The following is a 15,159-nucleotide window of genomic DNA, read 5'->3' as shown; positions in this document are numbered from 1 at the left end:
AAGTTGCCAAGGTTGGAGACCCTTGCATTAGGTAACTCCCTTTCTACTTAGGCATCTAGAGAAGGATGATGATGATGAAAATTGTAGTCCAACTAGTCTGGAGGACTCCTGGTTACAGAAGGCTATTCAGATATCTAGGTAATGCAATGAGACTTAACATATTTGGACAATATCCACTTGGAGATGATAATCTGCAAGCAAAACAGGAGGCTGTTATCCACAAAACACATTTTGCAACACATTTCCATTGGTTTATAATAGTTGACTTTTTCTACAGGCCTGGTTGACTGAGACTGATGGGAATAATAATGGGATGCATCTGGAAGTCACCAGGTGATAGTTGGATTCTCTGGAGACATCTTGTTACATGATGGATCCTTGAGCTTGAGCAAAGCTAGCTGAGGAATTCTGGGAGTTGAAGTCCACAAGTCTTAAAAGTTGCCAAGGTTGAAGACCCCTGGGCTAAACGAGAAAATTGGGGAGACCGGAGGAGGCAAGTTTGCAAAGGGAGCCTGGTGGGCGTTGGATATATTGCCAAGCCCTGTTTTTGCAAGCAAGAAATCTTTGCAACTGAAGCAGACCAATCATTGCGTACAATTTTGTCTCGCACCAGCAGCTGGACCGGAGCCACCCTGGCTTGGCACCGCCTCTGCAATTCAGAGCAGATTTTCACTTTTTGAAGGAATTCAGAGAAACAGGACAAAGTTTACCTTACTGGGTCAGGTGGCAAGCAAGCATGGATTGGCTTGGGCATTTTAGTCAGGAGAGGCTCGCTCTGATTGGCTACAGCAATATCGCTTGCAAATCAAATCAAATAAAAATCTGCTCAGCTCCCCTTAGTATAGTGATATCAGAAATTGGGGGATAGAAAGTATATGCTCTTTTGCAGGACATGAGTTAAATCTGCATTTTGTCTTTCAAACTTAGCAATTTTTAAGTTCATGGACTTAAGACACTTGTGCTGACTAGCCCTAAGAAAAATGATACAAATTTATTAGTCTAGACTAGACTAGACTAGACTAGACTAGACTAGAATAGAATAGAATAGAATAGAATAGAATAGAATAGAATAGAATAGAATAGAATAGAATTCTTTTATTTGCCAAGTGTGATTGGACACACAAGAAATTTGTCTTGGTGCAAATGCTTTCAGTGTACATAAAAGAAAAGATTCATCAAGAATCATAAGGTACAACACTTAATGATAGTCATAGAGTACAATAAGCAATCAAATCATACTAGGAAACAGCCAATATAAATCGTAAGGATTAAAAGCGACAAAGTTGCAGTCATACAATCATAAGTGGGAGGGGATGGGTGATCAGGAGTGATGAGAAGGTTAATAGTAGTGCAGACTTTGTAAATAGTTGGACAGTGTTGAGGGAATTATTTGTTTAGCAGAGTGATGGCTTTCGGGGGGAAATTGTTCTTGTGTCTAGTTGTTCTGGTGTGCAGTCCCCTATAGGGTCGTTTTGAGGGAAGGAATTAAAACAGTTTATGTCCGGGATGTGAGGGGTCTGTAAATATTTTCACAGCCCTCTTTTTGACTTGTGCAGTATACAGGTCCTGAATTCCTTGGTAGCAATTGTTTTTTCTGCTCTCTCTTTCAATTTCTGCTTTCAATTACTCTCTGAAGTCTGTGTCTGTCCTGTTGTGTTGCAGAACCAAACCAGACAGTTATAGAGGTGCAGATGATAGACTCAATAATTCCTCTGTAGAATTGTATCAGCAGCTCCTCGGGCAGTTTGAGCTTTCGGAGTGAGAATCCATGGAGGCAAAACAAGACTCTCTCTCACACACACACAGTTTTGTCTCTAAGGAATTGGTACTAAAAACATTTTCACTAAGAAGTGTTGGAAGGAAAATCTATCTGGTTCAGTTCCAAGCTGGGAGAAAGACACTGAAAACATGGAGGCTGATTGGGAAAAAAAGGTTTATTGATGAAGCAGAACCACCAACCACATGTGATTCTGGGCAGCTGACAAAATGGCTGAATGAGTGGATGGATCTTTATAGGTTTCTGTGACTTTGAAGCTTGGACTCTTCTGGGGGTGGTGCAGTGAAGGGACTTGTGTTCTGAAAGGGTTTTGGACAATTCTTATTGTGGCTAATGGCTTTTGTCCTGCATTGGATCTTGGGTGAGGAGCTGCTTGTTCTAATCCTAGCATTCTGCCAAGGAGTTTTGAAATATTTTGTCTTGAATGGATTTCTACCTGCAGTATTTGCTTTGCTTATGAATAGAGCGATCTAGATAGTTGTCTTCCTCTTTCAATAAGTTCTTTATCTCTTTCAATAAGTTCTTTATCTCTTATCCCCATGAGGGCAAAGCTGTGGCACACATGGCACAGGTGACACGCAGAGCCATTTATGCAAGCATGCAAGCCCCAGCCAAACTTACCTGCACCACACATGCACGCGCCTCCCAGCTGATTTTGAGGCTGTTTTCGCCCTCCTGAGGCTCGAGGGAAGCCTCTGCGGCCTTGGGAGGCCGAAGAACAGGCCTTCTGGAAATATCAGAAGTGCCGAAACGGGCCTGTTTTCAGCCTCCCAAGGCTGCAGAGGCTTCCCTCGAACCTCCCCTAGGCTCCAGAGGCCCTCCAGAGGCTGAAAACAAACACTTCCGGTATTACTGGAAGGCCCGTTTTTCGGCCTCCCAAGGCTGCAGAGGCTTTCCTCGATCCTCTGGGAGGGCGAAAACGGCCTCAAACTGGCCAAAAATCAGCTGGGAGGTACGCGCATGCACAGTGCAGGTGAGAGAGCGGGGTGGGGATGTTGAGCGTGCATGCACAGGGGGGTGGGGTGCATTGCATTGTGGGTGCCAGCATGCGCGCATGCATTTGGCACATCACAACAAAAAGGTTTGCCACCACTGTCTTAACCCATCCGCTGTGGGTTATTAAGAAAGACTTGGGGGCTGTTTTCTGCCTCTAAAAATATATTTTCTCCATTTCTCCTTTAGGGAAATATAATCTGCCTTTTTTAATATTTCCCAAAATATTTCATTCTTCTAGGAGGGAGGGGCTTCCCACAGAAAGATCGTTCAGATTTTCATTTAGCCCTGCATTCTTAAGTCTGTTTTACTAACACTGATATCGGGTGGGATTCAAATTTTTTAACAACCGGTTCTGTGGCTTAGTTGGTGGGCGTGGCTTGGTGGTCATGTTATTGGCTGGGCATGGCCAACTCAATGTCACTCACATCGAGGCACGCATCTCCTCGCCTGGCCTCTTGTGACTGTGGGGATGCTGCAACAGTCGTAAGTGTGAAAAAGGGTCATAAGTCACTTTTTTCAGTGCCATTGTAATTTTGAATGGTCACTCCACACAAGCAAAGTACCAGCAAAGGAGGGGAAAAAACTCCAGAGAAGTTCCTGAGACAGGAAGTCTAATCCTGCCAAGAATGTAATAAGGGTTAACGGAGAGGCAGTTTCTATAAGCAACACCAGAATGTTTCCTTCCTGCCTTCCTTACAGGATTAGGCCAGTAATTTCTTCCAACAACTGGTTCTCAGAACTGCTTAGAATGTTAACAACCGGTTCTAGCAAATAGGTGCCAACTGGTAGAATCCCACTCCTGACTGATATTCTTAATACGCTGTTCTCGTTTTCATTCACATAAGTCAGGGATTTGGGGGAATATTTTATCACATGGAATTTTAGAGCGATACATTTTACCCTGACTATTTGCACATTCACACCATCTCGTGTTTTGCTCAGAATCACAAACTTCTGTTGTATTTGCAGGTCATCACAACTGGGGAGAGAACTTCCATCGCTAAATGATGCAATCAAGTAAGTGAGTTTCAATTAATTTATATGGTCTTTTTGTCACGTTAAGTGAATCCAGCTTTCTCCATTGAGTTTGCTTGTCAAGAAGCCCCTGGGAAAGATTACAAAGGGTGATCCCATGAACCAAGGACACGACAACCATCATAAAAGCATGACTATTAACGAGCACCCAATTTTGGGTTGTTTAACTGCGATTATGACTCATAATTGAGTAACATTCAAAATGATTGGTAATTGGAAGCATCCTCAGGAAGGAATCCAAAACCGACAATGCTTGTGAACACCAACTTGACACACAGGCACACAACCATGGACACACCCTGGAAATAGTCACAATTGTTCTGCCTAGCCTCCCTACACAGCTTCATTGCAGGAGATCAATCAGACTGGGCAAATGAAATTCTTCCCTCCGGATTCTAGAATAGATATGCTTCTCTGTCCCGCCCAGCCCATCCTAGCATTTTCGGTCGGTATATAGTTATGTAGAAAGTTTTAGGAGTGGAACTTGAAGGAAAGGGCCAGATGTCTTAAAGGGAATCACTGCAAATGTGAGATATAAACTCAGGGACTACTGGATGATGATCAGGATCTGAAAAACATACCTACTCAATTAGCAGTCAGTCCCCTATAGCAGTGGCCCCCAACCTTTTTTGTGCCGCAGCCCGGTACCGGCATCACAAAATCATCAGCGGCCCGGTACCGGCATCAGCACTCATGGCAAGGCGAGCCGAGCGACCGGCCAGCCAGCCGTCCCCCGCTTCTCCCCGCCACCTTCAACTCCTCCTTTGTACCTGTGTCGATGGGCTTCGCGACGGCTTCAGGACAGTCGCTCGGCTTGCCTTGCCATACGTGCTGAAAGAATCCTCACGCCAGGACTTCCGGTTTGCAAGCTTTCGGCGGCGGCAGGGATTCGCGACACCGCGCGATCCCTGCTGCGTTCGCCAAGGTTCCCCGATCCGTTTGGATCTGGGGGATATAGCTGCCCGTAGAGGCAGCTGAAGACAGGGGGATCCGGAAAGGGTTTGGGGGCATCGCAGACCCCCTCCCCAGCCAGCTAAACCCCTTTTCCCGAGGCGGAGGAACGGCGGTCAGCAATGGCCGCCACGAAGAAATCTGCAGCCGGACAAGCAGGTGCAGGAGGGAGAGAGTCGGAAGAATAGTGAAAGTTGCTTCTAACCGGGACAAGACAAGAGAAAGCGACCTGGAAACTTGAAGGCTGCTAAGTATGTATTGTCCCTAGTGAGAGTTACAAGCTGCGAATACTTTACAGGGGAGAGTTTTTTTCTTTGTTCCACTCTCCTTCCTAAAGTGATAGTGGAGGGAAAAAATCCTTTTGGCTGTGAGTGGGAAGGAGAGGAAAAAAATTGGAGCAAAATTTGAGAATAAGGAGAAGATTGCCTAGAATTTTAAAGAGTTACTAAACATCAATAAGACTTCCAAAAATATATTTGAAAGGGAACTTTGTGATCAAACTTTAACTCCAGAAAGAGAAAGTGAAGAAGAAGAAGGTATTTAAAAGAAACAGCCTGTTTGGATTGTTTGGTGATTTTGGAACTTTTGAGAATTATTTTTGATCAAAACATTTGGGTGGTTGTCTGGAAAAACTTTTTCTCTGCACAATGGCATCACTTGTGGATGGATTGAAACTTATATATCAAAAATATGAAAAAGAAAAACAAGAAGGGAAAGATGGTCTTGGCACTATTTTTCAATTTTTGGAAATGGCGGTTTATACTTATGTGAAGCAGAATGAACAACAGGATGAAGGGGACAAAGAAGAAGCCATCTTTGATGAACAAATGACTTTGGTTGGAGAAGGGAAAAGAAAAAGAAAAGGAAAAGAGGACTCTAAGATCTGGAAAAACAACCCAAATAGAGAAGAATAAGGTGAAAAAGGGACATTATGTTAGGAAACAACAGAAAGGGGAAAACAGAATAAAAAGGAGGTGGAGAGACAAGGGGAAGGAAAGAGGACAATGAGAAGAAGAAGCAAGGGAGAAAGGAAGGGATGAGAAGCCCTAATGGTGGGGAGCAAGATGTTAAGAAGCAAAAGTTTTTTAGAGATAATGGATAAACTTTATTGATAAAGGGATTCTAGAAAGGTACATAAGACTGTATTTTTATATTTGTATTTAGAAATAACCATAGAAAATTGGAATTAATATGTAATTTAAAATGTGATAAAATATTTAACATAAACTAGTGAAATTTTCATTAAGAAAAAAGGAGTACTGCAATGAAATATGATTTAAGATTGTGATTGGGGGGGGTTAATAATTTTTGGAAAGCATAATTGTTCCCACAAAGGCATGATATTTAATTGAAATGGATAAAATGTTTAAGCTATAAATGATTGTTAATATTAATGATCGGACTATGGTATATTAGCGAAATTTTTCGTGAAATGATAGATTTGAAGTAGAAGAAGGAGAAACATTGTAATGAAATAATGAGCTATAATATGTGATGTGGGGGAATAATTATGGAAAATAGGGCTCCCATAAAAGTATGTGATTTAATTGAAAAGTAATGTGTTAAACGTTCAAGATATAAATGAATATCAATACTAATGATTAGATTTGTATCATTTTTGATAATATAGTATAATTTTAGAATGTACCAGACAGAATCCCAATGTAAGTTATGTGTTTTATATTAAGTATTATAAATATAGGGAGAGAGATAAAGGCATCATACTCCATATAGTGTACAGGAGAAGTTTTTTTCTTTTTTAAAGAAGAAAAATAAAAGGATGGCTGGAAATAGAACAGACAAAGAATAATAAATATCTGAATTGAGAGGAGATAAATAAAATAAAATTGAGAAAATTTAAAAGAGAGGAGAAGCTATATAGAAAATTGAAAATGTTAATAAGATATGAAATGGTATATAAAAGGAATATGAATTTGAATTTGTGTCTGTACCAAGAGTTATAACCCGGGACTAAGCAACTTTCAGAAAAGAGATTTTTTATGCTTTTATGTTTTGTGTTTTTGTGTATGTATGTATTGTTTGTTTTGAAGAATTAATAAAACTTGTTTTTTAAAAAAAGTTGTCTAAATCCAAACTTAAGAAATATGTTTGCTATATTAGTTCAGCATCATAAAATTGCAAGCTTTTTGATTCTCAAAAAAAGAAAAAAAAGAATCCTCGCGCCTTAGTTTTGTTCGAAGCCGCCCCCCCCCCTCGATGAAACTAAGGCGCGAGGATTCTTTCAGCACCCAAACGCCGCTTTCTACCCGGAAAAACTCACTGGAAGCACTTTTTCATCAAAACAAGATGGCGGCGCCCAGCAAACCGGCGGCCTGATAGAAATTGTTCCACGGACCGATACCGGTCCGGGGACCGGTGGTTGGGGACCCCTGCCCTATAGCAAATACAGGAAATAATTCCTCTTACTCTCTGAATTGGAAGGGCCCACAAATTAAAGCAGTATTTCCCAACCTGTTGTCTTCAAAATGTGAGGGCTTCAACTCCCAGAGTTCCCCAGCCACCATTGGTGACTGGGAAATTCTGGGAGTTGAAGTCCAAGCATCTTAAAAGCCAACAAGATTGAGAAACACTGGGTTCAGGCCACCTAATTTGCCAGGAATGAAGTGAGCTTTGCTTGGCATATTTTCCTCAGCAACTCCAGTTGCAGCTGCTTGTTGCAGCCTGAATAGTGTCACACTCTCTCAAGAGATGACTGAATTTAATTGGAGAAGAATGGGCACCTCCCTCTAGCTAAATGACATTTTCATTGGCAACGAACAAGGGGATAAATCCAATTACACCACAAAGAGGCTCCCTAATAAGCCGTTCAAGTGGAAGAGTGCCTGATGGAACGGAGACAAGGCAGGGAACGGCTCTCCCAAACCAGTCTGGGAGGGGACCCCAGCTATGGTATAGTGGGCAGATACAATATGGGCAGCGTTCTGGCACAGGGGAAAACAGTGTCGGGTGGGGAGTGGCCACTGTCCACACTGGATTAAAGCCAGACAGATGTCAAAGGTCAGGCTTTTAGAAGAAGGCCTGAACGGAAGTTCCTTCGCTACATATTAGAACAGCAAACAGGGAATCACAAATCAAAGGTTTTCGTTGCCACTGAAGACTAATAACTAAAACCACTATAGTAACCACTCAAACACCAGTTCTTTATCTGTCTAGAAATTCAGCACCTGCTCACATAAAATCCTGCAGCAATTTAAGGGCTGAATGATATTCTGCAGGGCGGTTGTTTGTTTCTACAAATTGGGAAACTTAGAATCTCATTGACAATTTTGACATAGGCGGTTCAACTATGCTCTTCTAGTTTCTTAATGCAGAGATTTCCAAGGTGATTTCCCAACTGATAAATGTAAATTCACGTTTCGCTTTTGGTACAAATGAAACATGATTTACACAAACTGCATTCTTTTGTTTAAATAACCTCAGTCTCAACTCCACAATATACTTAACTGTGCAAAGTACCTAATGTGATTAGGACAGGTATATAAAAGTATTGGTAAGCCTATGTATTTTAAGAGTAAACAACTGGGGGGGAATAAAATATATAATTATTTGTGCTTTTGAAGAGTTCATCAAGATCTGTCATCATCTTGTTACTTGGTTTCTATTCTGGAACTGTTTATAGTATATAATTTTGATAGTAGTAGATATTTGTTGAAGTTCCATTATTTTTTGTGTGTGTTTTATTAGTAGTTTGAGACCAATATTTTAACTTGTCTGTTTCTCTCCCCCAGATTTTTATGTCCATAGCTATTAAAATGAGATCTGGGACATCACTGGTTTTCTCAACTAGTGAATTATATTTAATTCAAGTCAATTCACTGTTACAGTGATTTTGACAATGTTTAGTTGTTAAATCATTTTAACAATTGGTAACCTAGTAGTTTAAAACTTTTTATACTACTATATTTGAACTATGCTGTTTTTTAAAATCCAGATAATCCAAAGGCTCCAGGAGCTCTGATCCACGGCCAAAATAACGATGGACATTTTTGTTACTGTTTTTGTAGTTGCTCCCATTTTTAAGAGCGGGGTTTAGCATGCCTACTTTGTTAACAAGCTTCTTGATAGCAGTCCTCCAATATTTGAGGGGCTTTCACAGGGAAGAGATGGTCAACCTATTATCCAAAGCACCTGAGGGCAGGACGAGAGGCAGCGGATGGACACTTATCAAGGAGAGATCCAATCTAGAACTAAGGAGAAATTTCCTGACTGTGAGAACAATTAACCAGTGGAACAACTTGCCTCCAGAAGTTGTGGATGCTCCAACACTGGACATTTTTTAAGAAGAGATTGAACAGCCATTTTTCTAAAATGGTATAGAGCAGAGGTCTCTTGGCAAGTTTAAAACTTGTGGACTTCAACTCCCCAAATTCCTTAGGCAGCTTTGATGAAGTTGAAGTCCACAAGTCTTAAAGTTGCTAAGGTTGGAGACCCCTGGTATAGAGTGTCATGCTGGAGCAGGGGGGGTGGACTGGAAGACTTCCAAATTCCTTTCCAATCCTGTTATTCTATGTTCTTAGGGATGTTCTTCACAACATAGTCCCAAAGCCAGCTACAGAGACATTTCAGATACAGGAGCATCAAGGGGGAAGGATAGGAATTTCAAAAAAAAGTTAGGATTTCAACCAAAAGCATGTCGTCTATCATCTACCCTGGTCCTCTATCACACCCAGGATTTTCCACAAGAGCCTTCTTCATTCTCTTCTGGGAGTCAATGAGCTGATAAAACTGTTCTGGTCCCATACTACTTTAGGGTTAGGGTTAAATGGAAAATCAGTATGCCTACCTGATTCCCAGCAAAGTCAAGTCCCTTCCTATGTAAATGTAGAACTTTCCCCAAACCTGCTACTTGAGTTGAGTCGTTGAGTTAGCCGTTACCAGCACATCTCTCCAGCAGTAACCTAGGTTTTATTCCAAAGTATTTCCCCGTAGGAGTTTCTACACACAAATTCTCTTAACTGCCTTTGCTTTAGTCTCTCCTTGAGAAAGAGTGAAAATGAAGAGTAACTCTTATCATCACTTCAGATAAAGAGAAACAAAGGTAGAGAGAGAAAAGGATAAGAGAAAGTGGAAGAGAAGTGAATTGAATTTTCAATTCAATTCTCTCTCTTCTCCACCCCCCCCCCCCCCGCCTCACACACACATACAGAGATACACAGAGTTCCCCTTTTAGTCCTTCTATCAATTCAGACAAGCTTGATCGACCATCCACTGCCTTGGAGACAAGCATTGACTCGGCCTGCTCTCTGCACTGCAGGTGAATTAGCATCTGTTTGGTTCTGCCCAGGCTGAGCAAACCCTGCCTTCAAAGCCCCCTCCCCCGCAGGGCTGAATGAAGCCCACACATTGTGCCGGCCTTTTCTTCTCCGGACGATTGACTAAGCTAATTGAACTCTCCTTTTCGGGAAGCTCCGAACAAGAGTTCCTCCGTGAAGAGCAGCGGGAGAGGGGGCACAAAAGAAGAAGAAAAGGCGGGGAGGACAAGAAAAGACCCTTTTTCCAATCCAGTGAATGAACTTTGAGTCCAAACAGCATCTTCAGGGGTCAGGAGGTCAGAAACTAGATGGCCAAGCTAGTGCCTGCAAAAGTGCTCCTCCCTTCTATGTTCCTTTCAATTCCAATTAGTCACTACACACTCTAGATCAGGGGTCTCCAGCCTTGGCAACTTTAAGACTTGTGGACTTCAACTCCCAGAGTTCCTCAGCCAGCTGGGAGTTGAAGTCCACAAGTCTTAAAGTTGCCAAGGTTGGAGACCCCTGATTTACACACCAGCCTGACTGCTGGTCCTTCAGAAATTATTTCAGCACTGCAGACCTCTTCTGCCCAGTTCTGTATTACTTTCAAGATACTGAGGTGGAGAGAAAGAGAGATGAAGGTCATTATTACCAAACCTTCATTAAGTTCTGCCCAAATACTAGAGATTGGAAGGATAAATATGGATGTCCAGCTGAGAGCTTGCATTCCTCAGGAAGAAGGCGTATAATGAACCAGGTTTTTTCCAGGAGGGAGGAAGAGGGAGAGGAGAAGTATTTGTGAGTTGAGGTGATCCTAAAAAAATGCCATGCAAGTAAACATGGAAGAAGATAGTCCTACCATATTGGAGTACTTGTGAAGGGAAGTGCCTGGATTTTTAGCTTTCTGATGGCCTTTAATACCTAGAGATTTGGTTGTGTTAGAGTTGGAACATAGGTTATCATCATTAGCTTGCTTTGCAAAACTAGTAATATTGGGCTATGGTGGGGGATGAGAGTTTAACTGACCTTGTGCAGCCTGGATTCTAGTTAGAAACAAACAAAACATAACGATGTTGAATCAAGTGAACTATGAACGGAACATTCCAAATGGTAAAAGGAAGCTTCGAAGTGTGGCATTGAAGGAGGGGTGACACTTTTCAGAATTTCTCTCCCAAAAGTCTGTGGAGCTCCAAAAACAACAACATTTCTGAGTTCAGCTCCTCTTTGGTTCTCATCAGGTCCTCTGTTATGATTGGGCCAGGTGGAGAAACAAAATCAGCATCCATTGTTTATATTAAATATCAAGTCTCACCATCTCTCAATCTAGTTCACATCTGAGAGCAAACGCAGAGAGAGAAAAGGATAAGAGAAAGTGAAGGAAGAGAAATGAGTTGAGTGAGAAGTAAACTGAGAGCCAGCACACTAAAAGAGCCATAAGCTGGAGAAGACTAATGGATAAGTTCAACACACACAAAAATACTATGGGACAAGAATATCCCCGCCTTGAATATAAATTCCATATAGAGATGATTTACCCTTGGAGAGAAAACATTTGTGCGTACCAGGGAAGGGTGTGAGGAACTGCGTTTAATTCTCCGAAACTGTGATACTTTCTACAACATAAAGGCAATTGAGGAAAATAATACTAGGACAGAGAGGCCATGAGTTCAAAGCAATAACTTAGTCCAAATGGTAGTACAGTGGGTGAGGGATATAATTGTGTCTCTGAGAAATGATGGGGAGACTTCGAATTAGCCAAGAGAGAAGAGTGTTTGCAAGCCATTGTGCCCAATGATGAAATGCCAGCGCATTAAAATGGAAAGAAAAAGGAGAAACACATGAAGAATGGTTGTTGTTGTTTTTTAAGAAAAAAAGGAGTAGCAATAAATTTAAAGGCAGCAGGCTCAGTTAGGGTTATGAATGGACAGGGAGCCAAACCCTTGGGGTTGCCTGGCCTAGCTGGGGGAAGAAGATGAGCTATTGAGTGTCATTTTATCAATAGGACCAGCCAGCCGCGGCAGATGGCTGAAGAGAGGCCAGGTGGGGGACACTAAGCAGGACAGAGACCACAAGCAAAAGGGCTTCCCTTTTTGCCTCCCCCACTCCTGCCCAGATAAAGGGCTGAAGCTCCCGTGAAACATAGGAACATAGGCAAGAACCTGTGTTTCTGTCAAACACACACACACACACACACAGAAACACACACAGGCATGCTCACATCTGACAGGTTTACAGATCTCTTGTTAAATCATTACCAGAGCCACAAGGTCAGACAGCGAGCCAGCCGTATGCCTCACATTAACGTCTAAATTGACCTTTTTTCTTGGCTTGTTTGCACCAGACCTTTCAGGATGGGGCGGAGGGGGGAGGATGACGGCTGTTTTCAGAAGAGACTTGGGTGCTCTCGCAAAGCCTCCTTGCCAGCTCTGCATTTGCTTCAGAAGCAGCTCTTCCGACACCAAGATCTTGAGCCTCTTCCCTGCATGCTTCCTTGCTGGAGCCCAAGCAAAAGCTTAGGGAGCTTGTACCTCTGCAACCATAAAGTAGGGCCCATGAAAGAAGGTCATTAACATTCTGCACTGTCTTTGTATTAGAAGGCTGATGTTACATCAGAACAGTGGAGGCTTAGATGGCCACCCACTAAATTTACAAGTTGAATGCTGGCTGGGAAACTCTGGGAATTGAAGTCCAGAAGTCTTAAAATTGTCATGATTGGACACCCGTGACGTAACTAGCACAATAGTTACAGGAAAATCCATGTTGGTTGGTTGGGTTGGTTGGTTGGTTGGTTGGTTGGTTGGATGGATGGATGGATGGATGGATGGATGGATGGATGGAAAGACTGACACGACATGACATGACATCATACCTGGAATAGTGAATGTCCAAACCAAAACTTCCAACCAGTCAACCTGACAGTAACTATTGTAACTTCAAACTGTTGCTAAACAAACAGTCACAACTTGAGGATTATCTGTATAATCCAAACTTTTTGGTCTTCTTTATCATGCATTCAATCACTTGCTCTTCTGTTTCAAATTTCAGTAAAAGTTTAGCTATTACATGTTTACACAATTCTAACTCAGGCTTGAGAATGTTCAGAACATATATTATTTTGTCCAGTTTGAATTTTTCTAGTAATTGTAAATATTAGACCTATGAATAACTATATCCCTCTGCCACCAGTTCTTCTCTCTCTTTTTGTTTTACATTTCCCTTGACAAAATTCTAGCATTTCACAATATGAGTATTTGACACACAATACCTTTGTGTTTGCTTGCTTTTTTTCTGGTTCTCAGAGCCATAAGGGTGTTTATATCTATTCCATATTCTCAATGTGGCACCCAAAATAAATGACATATAAAATTTGATCACTGAGTCCCATCAAAGGTTTCAGACATACAGATGATGCCATATTGAAGGCTGGAAGATTTAAGAAAGCTCTCCTAAGCTGAGAGAATTGAGTGCAAATGCTCTCTACTACATATTATGATAGAGAAGTTAAAATAGTAACAGATTTTATCTTCTTAAGCTCCAAATGCCCAGAGATAATGACTATAGCCATGAAGTAGACACACCCTCTACTTGGGAGAGAAAGACCATGACAAGTCTAAATTTTTTTTTAAAGAGTAGTAACTACTAGTAGTAGTAGTAGTAGTAGTAATAGTAGTATGTTGGCCATGAACGGAACATACAGTTATAAAATCTGGACTATCAAGAAGGCCAACTGAAGAAAAGATGCAGCCTTTGAAATGTGGTACTGAAGAAATTGGTTGTGAATACCTTGGATTAAAAGAAAGAATAATTCAGTTTAGAAAAAAGTAAAATGAGACTGTTCACTAGAATAATGAAACTAAAGCTGAAATATTTTGTACCTATAATGTAGAGACAAACATCACTGGAGAAAGTCCTGATGCTTGCAAAACATAGAAAGTATTGTTAAAAGACAAAAAAGAAGTGGTGGTATAGAGTACTAGCAATAGTAATGAGGTACTATTGCTCATTAACCAAGAAAAAGCTTATAAGAACACAAATAAGCAGTTACTGATGTCCAGTGAATGGAAACAACTGAAGAACTGAACAACCATCATCACCAAGAACAACCAAGAACCATGGTAGTACAGTGGTTAGAGTGCAGTACTGCAGGCTACTTTGGCTGACTGCCAGCTGCCAGCACTTCAAATCTCACCAGCTCAAGGTTGACTCAGCCTTCCATCCTTCCAAGATTGGTAAAATGAGGCCTCAGATTGTTGGGGGCAATAGGCTGACTCTGTAAAACTTCTTAGAGAGGGCTGTAAAAGCACTAGGAAGTCTAAGTGCTATTGCGATCGCATCTGAGCTTTAAAAACCTGGATGACTACTAGATGCCAACAAAGTGTTAGCATTTTCTCCATGATTCTGCTGCAATCTAGCATTTTTACAGCCCAGATTGGCTAACCCTAACTTCAGATTCTCTCCTGAAGTTGGCCCTCTTTTTGACAATGCTTGGCTTCTCCTTCTCTGAAATAACTACTACATAATTTTTGTTTCTTTGGATCCAGGACTAGCATGTACTATATTCCTTTACCTTCCCTCTATCAAGTATTTTTTGAATCCCTGATTTTGATTTTTGAAACCTTGCTCACCAACACCACTTCTTGGACAAACTGAAGATGTTGGAGTTCGTTCATGTAGCAATAGCACTTAGGTTTATATTCCACTTTACAGCCCTCTCTAAGTGGTTTACAGAGTCAGCCTATTGCCCCCAACAATCTGGGTCCTCATTTTACCGACCTCAGAAAGATGGAAGGCTGAGTCAACCTTGAGCTGGTGAGCATTGAACTTCAGGCAGGCAGCAGTCAGCAGAAGTAGAATGCAGTACTGCATTCTAACCACTGCATTACCAAGACTCGGTGTTTTATTTTGTCTCATGTTTGCACTATCCTGATGATAACCACATGCCTAAAAATAGAATCCAAGCTAGAAATCATCTCATGTCTGTAGTTATAGGAGGGAGAGAGAGGGAGGGAAGGAGGGGGAGAGAGGGATAGGGAGGGGGAGAGAGGGGAATCTCCTAGATGGCTGAAGCCAAGAGATCTGTTCCTCAGTGGTCCATGTAGAACATTTTACATCCTGAATAGTATGTCCTACATGGTTCTCTTGTAAAGT

At 41.6% G+C, this 15,159-nt stretch overlaps 1 protein-coding gene across 2 annotated transcripts in view; it reads right to left on the bottom strand.

The window, feature by feature from the left end:
• Positions 1 to 15,159, bottom strand: part of FAM241B (family with sequence similarity 241 member B) — a 223,850-nt gene that overhangs the window by 9,866 nt on the left and 198,825 nt on the right. The gene's annotated exons all lie outside the window — the stretch shown is intronic.

This window comes from Notechis scutatus, chromosome 4 (genome assembly GCF_049901735.1).
Source record: "Notechis scutatus isolate UNSWTSFEM ecotype Mainland chromosome 4, rNotScu1.2, whole genome shotgun sequence".
NCBI lineage: Eukaryota > Metazoa > Chordata > Lepidosauria > Squamata > Elapidae > Notechis > Notechis scutatus.
This window is presented reverse-complemented; position numbering and strand designations above follow the sequence as displayed.